Source organism: Lynx canadensis, chromosome A1, assembly GCF_007474595.2.
Source record: "Lynx canadensis isolate LIC74 chromosome A1, mLynCan4.pri.v2, whole genome shotgun sequence".
Classification (NCBI taxonomy): Eukaryota; Metazoa; Chordata; class Mammalia; order Carnivora; family Felidae; genus Lynx; species Lynx canadensis.
Window position 1 is genome coordinate 74,523,629 of NC_044303.2, and position 14,560 is coordinate 74,538,188.

Here is a 14,560-nt window from a genome sequence, read left to right on the forward strand (position 1 = left end):
ACCATGGAAAACAATCAGAATCCTAAGCATGAGGTCCTCTTTATAGTGAGATAAACACTGGAGAACTTTCCCTTCCCAGTAAACTCTTCTTTGAGCCAATGAACCCTATGCTCCATATTAGAGGGTCTCCCAGTGCAAAACTCCATTTTGGAATCCAAAATTCACAGTCAGGTATCTCATAACCAGGCACTAGAGGTCTCAGGCACCAGATGAGAAAGTGATCGTTAATCAGCACTAGGCCATTAGCATTATGGGAAACGCCATTCAATTGCTCTATTTCACCAGAGGTGGATAGAAATGGAGTAGCATCTCTGCATTTAGAGAACAGGACTTCCATCTCACGTTTGCCGAACAGAGGATTTTCCCTAATGGCTCAACTAATTTTCACTCTTCACCTTTGCTATTCTGTAGCTTTATGCTTTTGCCAACAATATTATGAAGTTGACAGTTATTTCACAATTTACTTTTCCTGGTAGGGTTACCTTTGAGATGTGTCCCCCTATACTTTATTCTGGAGAGCCAAAACCTTCTTGCAAAGTGTCCATCCATGAACGCTTTCTCCTGTGCAGTCAGTCATGGAAAAAAGTGTTTCATGCGACATATCTTCAGCCCAAATTAGGAAGGCAAGAGCCCTAAGCCCTCCCACCTGGAGGCAGCTGCTGTTTCAGCCTTTGGCTTTTGTTTTCGTCAGGGACTTGAAGCCTGAGGATGTGTAAGCTCTCTAAAATATCTTAAACATAAACTACTGATGACAGGATCTTTTTTTTTTTTTTTAATCAAAAACACAGCTGCATCAGATCCTTTTTTTTCTTAAAGCCTTCTGGGACACTTCAGTTTTCAGTCTAGAATTTCGAGCAATGGGGACATGACCATAACTCCTCAAGGACTAAGCCATATGACCTCCTTATGCCCATGTATTAGCACGTGGGATTGATTTGAGAATTAAAATGACATTTGAACAAGAAACGTTGGACTATGTAAAAGTACAGAGTTTTGTGATTTCTGTGGTTATGTGGAATGCCAAGATTATTATAAAGCCCTTGATTCTCCCGTTTGAGCCCACAATTCTAATAGTATATAATTTTTGTATTTCAAGGGGAAAATGCTCTATATTTTGATATTCCCCATTAATTTGCTAAACAAACCAGCAAAAGCTATGTCCTTCTGTACTAGAGGTTACAATCTAATTCAATTCAATTCACTGTTAGGAAAATAGGGACGCCTGGATGACTCAGCTGGTTAAACGTCCAACTTCAGCTGTGAGTTCGAGTCCTACGTCAGGCTCTCTTGGGCTCTGTGCTGACAGCTCAGAGCCTGGAGCCTGCTTTGGATTCTGTGTCTCCTTCTCTCTCTGCCCCTCCTGCTTTCACACTCTGTCTCTCTCAAAAAAAAAAGAATTAAAAAATGTATTAAAGAAAATAGCCTATAAACACATACACACATATATTTTGTATATAAATTACACATATATTTTGCAAAATTATATATTATATGAAATTAAATACATATGTTTTTATTTCACACACTTATATATTATGCAAAACATATATATATTTGCACATTTGCTCAATGAACAAAAAATAAATGGATCCAAGGAACAGTTATAGGTATCAGGGGATATACACAACCACAAAGAATAACCCCTACTCAGAAGGCATTCAGATGGCCAACAAACACATGAAAGGATACTCAATATCCCTAATAACCAGGAAAATGCAAATTAACATTGAAATGAGATATCACTATACACCTGTCAGAATGACTAACCTCAAAAACAGCATAAATAACAAATGTTAGTGAGGATATGGAAAAAAAGGAACACCACCCCCACCCCCCGCCCCCTGCGCTGTTGGTGGGAATGCAAATTAGTGCAACCATCATGGAAAACAGTATAGACATTCCTCAAATGTTAATAATAGCATTACCATATGATCCGGCAATTCCACTACTGCGTATTTACTCTAAGAAAAATAAAAACACTAATTCAAAAAGATATATGCACTCCTATGTTCGTTGCAGCATTATTTACAATAGGCAAGGCATGGAAACAATCCAAGTGCCCAGATGAATTGAAAGGATAAGGAAGACATAGATAGATAGGTAGATAGATAGATAGATAGATATGTAGATATAGATATATATACACCATGGAATATTACTCAGCTGTAAATAGGAATTTAATCTTGCCATTTGCAACATGGATCGACCTAGAGAGTATAATGTTAAATGAAATAAGTCAGAAGGAAATAGAGAAGTACCACATGATTTCATTCATATGTAGACTTTAAGAAATAAAATAAATGAACACACAAAGGGGCGAAAGACAAAAAAGACTCTTAACTATAGAGAACAAACTGGTGGTTGCCAGAAGGGAGGTGGGGGGAGACAGATAAAAGGGATTAAGAGTGCACTTAGCGTGATGAGCACTGAGAAAAATCTTGTTTTGAGAACGTTGCAGTGGAGGTTATGGAAAAACCTTTGTCTTGGAATTAGGACTTTCATACCTGCTTGATGGTGTAGTCAGGAACAAAGCCATAAACTACGGAATGTTTCAATTGTGCTCATTTGAAGAAGCAAAAATACTCCTTCTCTTACATGATTTCCCACTTGTCTGTAGGACAAGACGCTGAGAGAGGTCTCGCCTGGAATCTTTCTGGGCTATGAAGCGCTGATAGATTCTGGTAGTCTGGTTAAGTGGAAGATGTCCGACAGAAAGCCAGTGAAGATTCAGGAAGTCTACATTAAGGACCAGATGCCCAGGGCACTAGAGCCCAAGAGATCAGTGATGAACGGAAGGGAGGGGTGTCTTAGAGTCCTAAGCAGGTACGCCAGATTGGTGTCTGAAGTCTTGTACCTGCTGCCCGTAGACATCTCTTGAGAAGCATTTCATGGCATATTTCCTCTCCGAATTTTTCCTTAGCTATACATTTACCATCTCTCTCTCTTCGGATGGGAGTGCTAGGTTTTCTTTTCTTCCTCAGGTATTTAAAAGTGTATTACATTTTATTAATGTTACTTAACCTGCCTTTGGTTCCCATCAAACCGTGAATCTTTGTGAACACTTCCCATGCCTTGCCCATGATTGTCTTAAATTGCCCAGTTAAAAAAATAAAAAAGTGTCTAATGGATTCGTAGAAAATGTTGAAATGACAGGTTGAAAGAATTCAAGCAAATGCTGGAATCATTCTCTAGAATGACTTTGATTTGTGAACCAGACCAAGGTCAACATTTAGCTAGACCTGAGCCCATAGTTGGGGACAATTAGGACCTAAGTGGAGGGCACGGAGGCAGAAGAAAGCTGTCAGGCAGTCCTTGTCTGTGGATTTCAGTGCTTTAATGCACACTTTTAGTGTGTTGAAACCAGGGTTCTAATACAAAGTCATTACTGAGCCAATCCTAATAAATTTTCAAAATGAATCACAAAAAATTAGTTACAAACCAACTACAAATAGTAGCATTATATTTTGGAGCATTCTAATTTTTAAATTTACAGTTGCAATTAAACATACAACTCATAAGAAAATATTTCACTCCACCTCAACCATCCTTCACAAATAATCAAAATGAATTGAGATTGTGCTGAACCATTGAAAAGTCAAAATAAAGAATAACATAAAATATTACACCAGCATTAATGAAATGTAGTTGATCAAATAACTTCTTAAAACTTGTCTTTTTCGGGGCGCCTGGGTGGCGCAGTCGGTTAGGCGTCCGACTTCAGCCAGGTCACGATCTCGCGGTCCGTGAGTTCGAGCCCCGCGTCAGGCTCTGGGCTGATGGCTCGGAGCCTGGAGCCTGTTTCCGATTCTGTGTCTCCCTCTCTCTCTGCCCCTCCCCCGTTCATGCTCTGTCTCTCTCTGTCCCAAAAATAAATAAACGTTGAAAAAAAAAATTTAAAAAAAAAAAAAAACAAAAAAAAACTTGTCTTTTAGAGACTCCTGGGTGGCTCAGTCGGTTGAGCGTCCGACTTCGGCTCAGGTCACGATCTTGCAGACCGTGAGTTCGAGCCCTGTGTCAGGCTCTGGGCTGATGGCCTAGAGCCTGGAGCCTTCTTCCGATTCTGTGTCTCCCTCTCTCTCTGCCCCTCCCCCGTTCATGCTCTCTCTCTGTCTCAAAAATAAAATTAAAAAATGTTAAAAAAATAAAAAAAAAAAAACAAACTTGTCTTTTAGAGGCTCCTGGGTGGCTCAGTCAGTTGAGTGTCCAATTTTGGCTCAGTTTGTGATCTCGCAGTTCACGAGTTTGAGCCCCACGTTGGGCTCTGTGCTGACAGCTCAGAGCCTGGAGCCTGCTTCGGATTCTGGGTTTCCCACTGTCTCTGTCCCTCCCCTACTTACACGCTGTCTCTCTCTCTCTCTCTCAAAAATAAATAAATATTTTTTTAAAAATTAAAAAAAAACTTGTTTTTATCTTGTATTTTATTACAACTTACTGTAAAATAGCAAAAAATTAATTTATAATTTATGTACCTGAATAAAGACATGCATTATAACTTTCAAAAAGACACTTTTTTTTAACAAGACATGTTTTTTTCACATTAAGAAACATTACCTTTTACTTACGTGTCCTTTGACTATGTCGTCTATAAAGGTTTAGAACCAGCACAGAAAACTAACACAAACCGTACTTGCGCTTGTCGGGCATTTATTATCAAATTTTAAGGTAAAACCCATATAACATAAAATTAACCACTTTAAAGTATAAATTCAGTGGTATTCAACACATTCAGAATGTTATATAATCATCGTCTCTATTTACCTAATTCCAAGGCCTTTTCATCACCCTAAAAGGAAACTCCCTACCCGTGAAGCAGTCACTACATCTATGTCTCTCCTCCCTCAGCCCCTGGCAACAACTAGGCAGCTCTCTGTCCCTGTGGATTTGCCTGCTTTGGATACTTTATATAAATAGGATCTTACAGTATGTGGCCTTTTGTGTCTGGTCTCTTTCACTGGGAAGAATGTCTTGCTGGATTATCAACGTTGTAACAGGTGTCACAATTCATTCTCACTTTGGATGAATGATGTTCCACTGTGTGGTCATATCACACTTTGTTTATCCGTTCATCTACTTACAGATATTGGGGTCTTTTTTTTTACCTTTTGGCTATTGGAAATAGTGTGGCTATTGTATAGAATTTGTTTGAATATCTGGCTTCAATTCCATTCAGTTTGTTTCCATCACCTGTTTTGGGTGTATGTGCTTAGGGGTGGAATCGCTGGGTCATGTGGCAATTCTATGTTTAGCTCAGCAAGGAAACAACCAGGCTGCTTTCTACACACTTTACATTCCCACCAACAAGGAGTGAGTGATCGTGTTTCTTCACATCTTCACCGATACTTGTTCTTTTCTGCTGTAGGATTTTCTCTTAAGTTGCGGTCAACTTAGTACATTCGACTGCTATTGCAGAGCAGCTTTGATTTGCATTTCCCTAATGATTAATTTCATTAAGCATCTTTTCATATATTTATTGACCATTTACATATCTTCTTTATATACAAATGGGGAGGAATGTCTATTCAATTCCTTTGCTTATTTTTTTTAAGTTTATTTATTTATTTTGAGGACGAGCGGGGCAGAGAGAAAGAGAGAGAGAGAGAGAATCCCAAGCACGTTCAGTGCTGTCAGCACACAGCCTAATGTGGGGCTCAAACTCACGAACTGTGAGATCATGACCTGAGCCAAAATCAACTGACTGAGCCACCCAGGTGCCCCTTTTTGCCTATTTTTGAATTGGATCATTTCTATTCTTCTTATTGAGTTGTAAGAGATCTTTTATATTTACTGGATACTCGACTCTTACCAGATATATGATTTGAAAATATTTTGTTCCATTCTGTAGGTTGTCTTTTCACTTTCTTGACGGCGTCCCTTGTTGCACAAGAGTTTTAATTTTTATCAAGTGCGATTTGTCTATTTTTGGATTTTATTTCCTGCACTTCTGGTGTCATTTCTAAGAATTTGCTTCTAAATTCAAAGTCACAGAGATTGACTGCTTTAGTTTCTTTTAAGATTTTGTATGTGTTTATACATTTAGATCTTTGATCCATTTTCACTTAATTTCTGAATTAGGTGTTCATAAGGGGTACAACTCCACTCATCTGTGTGTGGATATCCTGTTGCTCCAGGACCAATTGTTGAAGAGATTATTCCTTCCCCATTGCATGGATTTGGCATCCTTGTCAAAATCAACTGACTAGGGGAGCCTGGCTGGCTCAGGTCATGATCTCACAGCTCGTGGGTTCAAGCCCCGTGTCAGGCTCTGCACTGACAGCTCGGAGCCTGGAGCCTGCTTTGGATTCTGTGTCTCCCTCTCTCTGTCCCTCGCCCACTCATGCTCTGTCTCTCAGTCTCTCTCTCTCTCTCTCAAAAATAAATAAACATAAAAAAACTGACTAAAGATGGATGGGTTTATTTCTGAACAATTTGACACTTGACTTTCAAAACATTTGAGAAATCTCATGCGTAGTCTGAAATTATTAAACAATATAATTTGGGAAACACAAATTTTTAGAATCGAAGGCAATGATATAGCACCATCTCAAAGTCAACTCACTGCCTTGACCACAGCGATAGAGCTACACTATGAATACTTCTGGCAAACGTCAGCCATCAAATCCCATTAGTTGGCATTGTTAATACTGGTAAAATTGTATTTTTCTTTTCTCTTGAAATAATAAACCTTAAGTTTCTGTAATTCTGGGCCGTTGGCTGTCAGGTCTCTTCCCTGGAGCAAAATAGAAGTTGAGTAGAAAGGAAGGAAAGAAAGAAGATACCAGAAGAAAAGAGCGAAAGGTACATTTATTTATTTATTTAACCATCACCAGCCCATTCACCCAATATGTAATTTTCTGTTATCTCACCTAGCCTCTCTTCTGATTTTTTTCTGCCTTCAAACATCGGTTACTGTATTTTTTGGTGAATTTTTCAGTATATTTTATGTTTGCTTCCTTACCTCTATATTTACTACTTACTGCCTTAGTTCTGTTCTGTGTCGACTAATGATTGCCTGTTCTAGGTCTATATCAATTTACTCCTTATGAACTGAAATTACTTAAAATTTATTTTGAATAAATTTGTACAGGGGTAGACGTGCAGTAAATAAATGAAAGTTCATAAGTAGGAGCTACAAACAGGGTATATCATCTATCCTCCAGAAAGTAAAGTTAATTTTATTATCCATTCATACTTCAGCACTTAAGAACAAATGTGGATTTGTTCTACAATAGATTAATCTAGAAGGTCATGAACATTACACTTGGTTAAGCAACAAGGTCATGGGAGATTTACCTAGCTTGAATCAAATCAATATCATTTTGTTATTCTTTATTCTCAACCCAAAAGACTAAATAAAAATCAACAATATATTGATGTAACTAAATATTATTCAGTGAGATTTATGAGACTCTGATAAAAGAGGTTGGCTCAGCAGTAACAAGGGATATAACATCATCATTGGAGCTTTCAAAACAGCAACTTTTGTACGTGTTTTCTTTGTTAAAAATTCAGACACATGCACCAATACTCAACGGTATTATTATTCCACATTACATTGTATATAATAGATACCTAAGAAAGGTTTCAGTAATTAGACATTTATCACATGTTTGATGCTTTGTCTCTCACGATTAAATGTAAGCCAAAGTTCATTTCCAGGCACAACAAATGCATATATGTAAGAATGACAGGGTGTACATAAAACAAACATGTCTAGTAAGACATCATCTTACTAGAGAATAAATGGGGACAATAATTTACTAAGACAGATTACTAGATAACAATGGTATGAAAGTTTTTCCGTCCCAATCTATTTCTGCTCTGTGAGAGATGACTTCTTCGAGTTGGCACATATATATTAAATATACATTTTAGGAGAGCTTCGTATGTAGTGCTACCCAAATTTGATTAGGGAGTTCTATAATATTTTATCAGATAAATATTTGGTACATTTTTTAATCTTTTCAGTTTAATCATTTCATGGACATTGAGATGCAAAATGACAATAGAAATTATGATTGGTCTTAAGGATATTGGAAGCCACAGTTTTTAGAATTACCTTTGTTACTCAGAGTGCATTGTTTTTTCCAAGACTTTATCATTTGCCTGTAGTTAGCCTCAACTAGCTGTATTTTCTTGATGTTTGTTTATTTGGGTATTTATTTATTTTGAACAAGACAGGGGTGCCTGGATGGTTCAGTAGGTTAAAGCGTCCAACTTTGGCCCAGGTCATGATCTCATGGTTCATGGGTTTGCGCCCCACATCGGGCTCTGTGCTGACAGCTCAGAGCCTGGAGCCTGCTTCAGATTCTGTGTCTCCATCTCTCTCTGTCCCTCCCTGCTCACACTCTGTCTCTCTCTCTCTCTCTCTCTCAAAAGTAAATAAACATTAAAAAAATTATTTTGAACAAGATTGAGGAGTTTGCTAATTACCATCCCATCAATCATGAGTTAAATATCCTTTGTAAAGTCTTGTGGTAAACATTAGGCAGCCGCTTCAAATTTGATGCAGGTGAATAATTGTACTATAATTATCCCTAAATGCACTGCAGGCAAAGGGCTAAGTGACAGAGAAAGATACGGTTATTGCCTAGGATTCCACGCTTTGGGGTGATTTCATTCAATACAAATCTGGTGATTTACCCACACGGTTCCCGGTCCAACACTGGCGTCATTAAGCAGTTTTCATTTTTGACTTCTGCCAAAAAGCACTTCATACTTCAACCATTAAGTCTATTGTTGTTATGGTTGTGAGAAGAACAGCCATAACTTTTTTTTTTTTTTCAAGAAAGGACAGTTGTGAGTCCGAGGCATCTCGCTCTAAGAGATACAGCAGGTCTGATGTACAAACACATGCCAGTTCTACGGGGAACAACGAAAGCCGTAGGAGGTTAGACGTCATAAAGAGTGTGGAATGATATCCAAATTTACAACAGGGTGGTCACGGTAGACTTCATTAGAAAAGGAAGCACTTGGCTAGGACTTGAAGAGGGTGAAGAAGTTGGTCAGGTGACAGGTTGAGCACAACAAAGGGCCCTTGCGTTAAGCTGGGGCTATGGCTGGTATGGGGAAGTAAAAGGTGTGTGGTCAGTGTTCTGGAGTTGGGGACACCAAGGCAGAACTAGCAGATGAAGTTACTGAGTTAAGGGGGAAAGGGAGAGTGGGGCGCTTGGGTGCCTCAGTCAGCAAACCATCCAACTCTTGGTTTCGGCTCAGGTCATGATCTCATGGTTCATGAGTTCAAATCCCGTGTCGGGTTCTGCACTGACACCATGGAGCCTGCTGGGGATTTCTCTCCCTCTCTCTCTGCCCCTCCCCGGCTTGTTCTCTCTCTCTCTCTCAATCTCAAAACGGAAATACATTTTAAAAAGGGGGAAGGGGAGAGCCACCAGAAAAGACTATGAAGAGTCCTGTAGGTCTTCCGCTTTTACTCTGAGAGCTAGAAAATATGAGCCCTTTGTCCGCCTCTCCTCTTTTAGCGCTTTCAATTTATTTTGAAAAACAGAAGCCATATAAAGTAAAAGTTGGTGGATACAAATGTGATTGCCGTCATTTCAGTGGAATATCCGAGACTTTGATATGACCCATTCTTTACATAATTTTTCAAAAAAGAAATATCGAATTATAAGTAAAATGAATGATAAAGGATACCATTTTTATTTAAACATGATTGTTTTTCAAAAGAAAATATAATTATCAGTGTATATTTGGCAGACATTTCTAAGTGTTTATTTTTTTAAATTTTATTATTTTTTAATTTTTTTTTATTTTAGAGAGAGAGCGCGAGATCAGGGAGAGGGACAGAAGGAGAGAGAGAGAGAGAGAGAGAGAAGAAGAGAGAGAATCCTAAGCAGGCTCCACACAGCGCAGAGCCCAGTCCCATGACCCTGGGATCATGAAACTGAGCTGAAATCAGGGGTCAAATGCTTTACTGACTGAGCCACCCAGGTGCCCCCAAAGTGTTTCTTTATTGAAGCACATCATAAAATGTACCCCTTGATGTTTGTGGTGTGGGACAAAGAGCTTGCTTTTCCTGGCTCTTTATTTCTTTCCCACTCATACTTTTATTTGCTGCGAGTTAAAAAGAATCGAGAGAGATTTATTTGGTAACGTCCCCTTAGGGCTTAATGGAAGAGATGGAGAAGGTTGTGGTATGCTCAAGTTATTAAAAGAGGGAAGAAATAGGCAGTTTCCCTGAGAAATGGAGGGAGAAGAGGAAAGGAGGAAAGTGGAAGGAGGTAAAGACTTGGGATGCCTTCCCCTCCATCTCTTACCTGAGCCCCCTGCTTCTGAGAAACTGAGTCACGGCTCAGCACCCAGCAAGGTGAGGGAGCAGGAAACTCTATGCGGTGAGGAGCGCTGGTTTCTTTGGCTGCAGAAAACGGCCAGCCCTTCACAGATAGAAGGCTCTCTACCTTATAGTGTCCCAAACACAAAGCAAGGCCGTGCTGGTTCTATTCCTGGAAAATCTCGCACGTTGATAAACACGGCGGTGTCTGAGGATCAGATCTTGCCATTCAGTTGTCCTTTTCTCGGTAATTTGAGTTTGCTTTTATTCACGGCCAATCAGAGCACCAGGTCTTCTAAGACTATTTTCTGGAATAAAAAAAAAATGTGAACCTCCAATGTTATTACCCATGACAATTGTACAGGTATTTTGTGGATTCTCGGTGAATTACAGTTCATTTATAATTTCCCAGTGAAAAATAGAAGCACGTTCATCAGTGTAGTGATGGGCATCACTAAAAATAGACAAGGAGAGACTAAACCATCCCCCCAAAGTCACACAGCTGGTATCAACGTCAAAGTCTGGAAGTCTACAATGAGGACCCATACCCATGTCTGGGTTGTTGGTTTCCCTGCGGTGTATCCTGTCCATCTCGTTAATCTTTGCTAATTTGAGAAATACTGTTGATCAGACTATAAATTTGACCTGGCAAGAAGCAGCGTGATGTATCAAACTCATCCTATTTTCTCTTGAGGATATCCATTTTTCTTGTCTCTTATCCTCCTTTTCTCGTTCCATCAGAAAACAACCTGTCTCATCTCTGTCATTTTTAACGGTGTGCTGATTTTTCACTTGAGTGTATCCGTGTCATTTTGTAACAGAAAACCTGAGTTTTGATTCAATTTAGATAAGGTTATATTTAGCATGAACTCAAGGGGTTTCAGTTATTGCAGTGTTACAATCAATAAGAAGAAAAAAATAATAGCATTCTAAATAATGACATCCAGCCCGCAGTCCCACCCTGGGAAACTTACAATAATCTTCATACAGAAATCCAACTTCAAGAAATCTAAATTAGCTTGTGAGGCTCAGTGGGAGTCTAGAGGGTCTCCAGCGTGAACATTTTGTACAAAATTTAAGGAAAGAGCAGGTGGCCTGCAAAGTGGTCCAACACAAGGTGGCTGAGGTCCAGATTACGTACTTGTGAATAGCACTTAGATTGCTGATTGGGGTTCTCAGCATTGAGAGTCAAATCAGAATGGAGAAATCCAGGACTTTAATTTCATGGCAGATGAGATGGGTAAATAAAGATATATCACACATTTTAAATTATGACACAATATGACAGCAATATTAACTGTCAAGAAAAAGTTTTCTTTGAGTCTGTGAGTTACGGTATAAATTCCAAGAAGATATAAATATAATATTTTGAAATATAAATAGGTTATACTCTATATTAAATCTGTCATGAATTATTCTTTATTAAACTTATTATTTTGTTCACTTGCAAAATATCTCCTCTTGGTGTTATTAAGATCAGTCTTCACAAGCACTTAAGCATCATATATAAAGCTTTCCATAGTTTGTAATAAAGTAAAATGCTTTCAAATATTGATTTTAGATAAATAGATTTGTATATGATGCATCACATCAAATTTTACTTAACTAAAGATCAAAGTTTAATTGTAGGTTATTAGAGTTAATCTTGATAGAAAGCTATGGGGATTTCCATTAAGAGGGAAGAAAAATATATTCAACAAATGGATAAACTGTTTTTCTTGTTGGAAAATTAAGTATGTTATTTTGCAAGTTCATGAATTTGTAATGTAGATGGTTCAGCTTGGGCATTTTTGAGCCTTAGAGATCTCAGGGATCTATGTCATAGTGATGTTTCTACAATTCATTCTCCTAGCAATATGAATTTTTCTAAATGAAACAGAAGTGGTAGGTTTTTAGTATTTACCTCCTGGTACTATCCTAGTTTCCCACTCCACAAAAAAAAAAAAAAATAGAAAAGGAATTTGATGGTAGTTGGTAATTACTTTTTTTTTTTTTCACTTACATCTGGCTTTCCACTGAAAATAACAAGACAGGTGACACTTCTTAGTGAGTTGATAAGAAATGACGCTGTGTTTGCAGAGACTGGTCTATCTTCCTTTCTTTGTGAGCCACCCTGGAACAGAGGAGGGCTCAGAGAACATAGTCACATTCTGACTCGGTGCTGCGGTGTAACCTGGGGGCATCCGTTAACATCACAAATCAAAGCACAGTAAAAGCAGTGTGTGTACCCGAGGTGGTTAGTGGGTTTGAAATACAACAATGTCACAATTACACTGCAGAACACAGCTTGCCATTCTCAACACAGCTGAGGTGACTGTTGCGTGAAACTTTATCAATATGCTTTTAAAGTGGAACAGCAATCATTCCATGAAGTGAGAGATATCTATAGCACAGGAAAAACAAGAGAAAATGCATGTCTATAAGAAATGAATCGTAAGCTCCCTTAACTCTGGTTTTCTTAATCTAGTATAGGTTGCTTTTCACTATACTGAGATCTTGTGGGGCATTGAATGGGGGAAAACAAAATTGTGGCCAAATTTGTCTAAGATTGGGTATGGCTGCAACGAAGGAGTAGACATAGGGCCAAACTCTTTGAAGAACAACTTCTGTAAGAGCACTGTGTATCTTTCTATTATCAACTTGATATCTGTGTTAATGATATGGTCAAAAAACTTGGAATGAATGGCCATCATGAAGGCTTGTGTCAAGATGATTTTATTACGTGTCCCATGCTCCTGACCAGACCATCTGTTTGAATCATGGGATATTTATTTGCTCACACTAGTGTTTTGTCTCCTGAAAAAGTACGTGCCTCAGATGCATTAAGTAAAGACAGGAACAGATGTAACCTGAATAATTATAGCTTATCTCTATTATATTAAAAAAATGTCCAAAAAGTATACATAGGGAATACTAATTCTCATTGACAATTTGGATGGGATGATTTTTGCATATCAGTCAGGATTGCCTTCTGCTACCAGCAATAGAAACCCTGGCCAGAAGTAGGGTTAAGTGCAGGGGACAATTTTTCTCTTCTACTCAGAGGCCATGAAGTGGATAGACTAAGGAAGGTGCAGCTAGTTAAGAGTGTCAACGTGGAGCCAGACTCTTGCCATGTTTCTGCTGTTATCCTCAGGTTTCCTGCCGAAATCTTCAGGGGTCATCCCTGAGTATGTAACAGAGGGCGCATGGGAGGGCCTAATGTCCTTCCTTCTCCTGGACTATTGATCTGCAGAGGGACGTTCTTCTAGAAAATTTCCATTTACAAATTCTGGGACAGAATTTAATCGTGTGGCCAGCCATGCCTAGAAGGTGGTTAGAAATGGTGTCTAGTTTCTAGTTTCTACATAATGAAAGTTCTAGAAGAATGCACTTGAGAACAGATACTGTGTAACGGAACTTACAGTATCTGCCACTATTTGAATATGAGCTTAGAAAGCCACGCTAAATGAGCAACTTCTAGCAAATTATTTTGGTATATAATGCATTCAGTATGTCAAACTATAAACTCTTTAGAATATGCCATTGCAAAAAAGATACCAATGGGAGCTGAGATCCTTGGTTTCAAAGTTAATCTTTTAGAGAGAAGTCTCTTTTCAGAATTCTCCTTTTGCAACCCTCTTTCCCCAGAGTGTTTATAAAGTCTGTTCACATACATCAGGACAAATAATGGTGGCCTTGGAAACAACAAACAGAAAAAATCGTGGTGATCCGACTGAGAAAGCAAATCTAGTAGTGTAGATTGGTATAGAAACGATAAGAGTTCAGATTAACAACACATTCTTAAGTATGATTGTTTGTAAATTCAGCTGCTACCAAAACTAATACACGGGCTAACATTTTAGGTTTTAGAACGGATATGATTTATATTATCTGTTGGGCCTGGTTAGAACCTAAACATGGCTGACATCGCATACGTAGGTTTCTCCCACTATCGGACAAGAGAGTGTTCCTATGAGACTTTTATAAGCCAAAATGGCATAAAGTGAAGAATCCGTCACCATTAATTTACCAAAAAAACTTTGAACATTCCCAGAGGGAAACAATAACCTCTCTTAGGCTTTTTTAAGACCTTAGGACACATCACAGTAATGGATGCACAGAATAAATCGAGATAGAGCCCAGATGCTCGCAGGTGGGTTTCAGAGCTCTGGTGCTGCAGGTGGAGACACTGAGCGTGGTTCCCGGGGAAGGAACTTGGCTGTGCGGCTCTCATTGCTTGGAATGTGTGCTGCCTCTGTGAGGTCCCGCTGTGAAACGCTGAACGCTATTTTT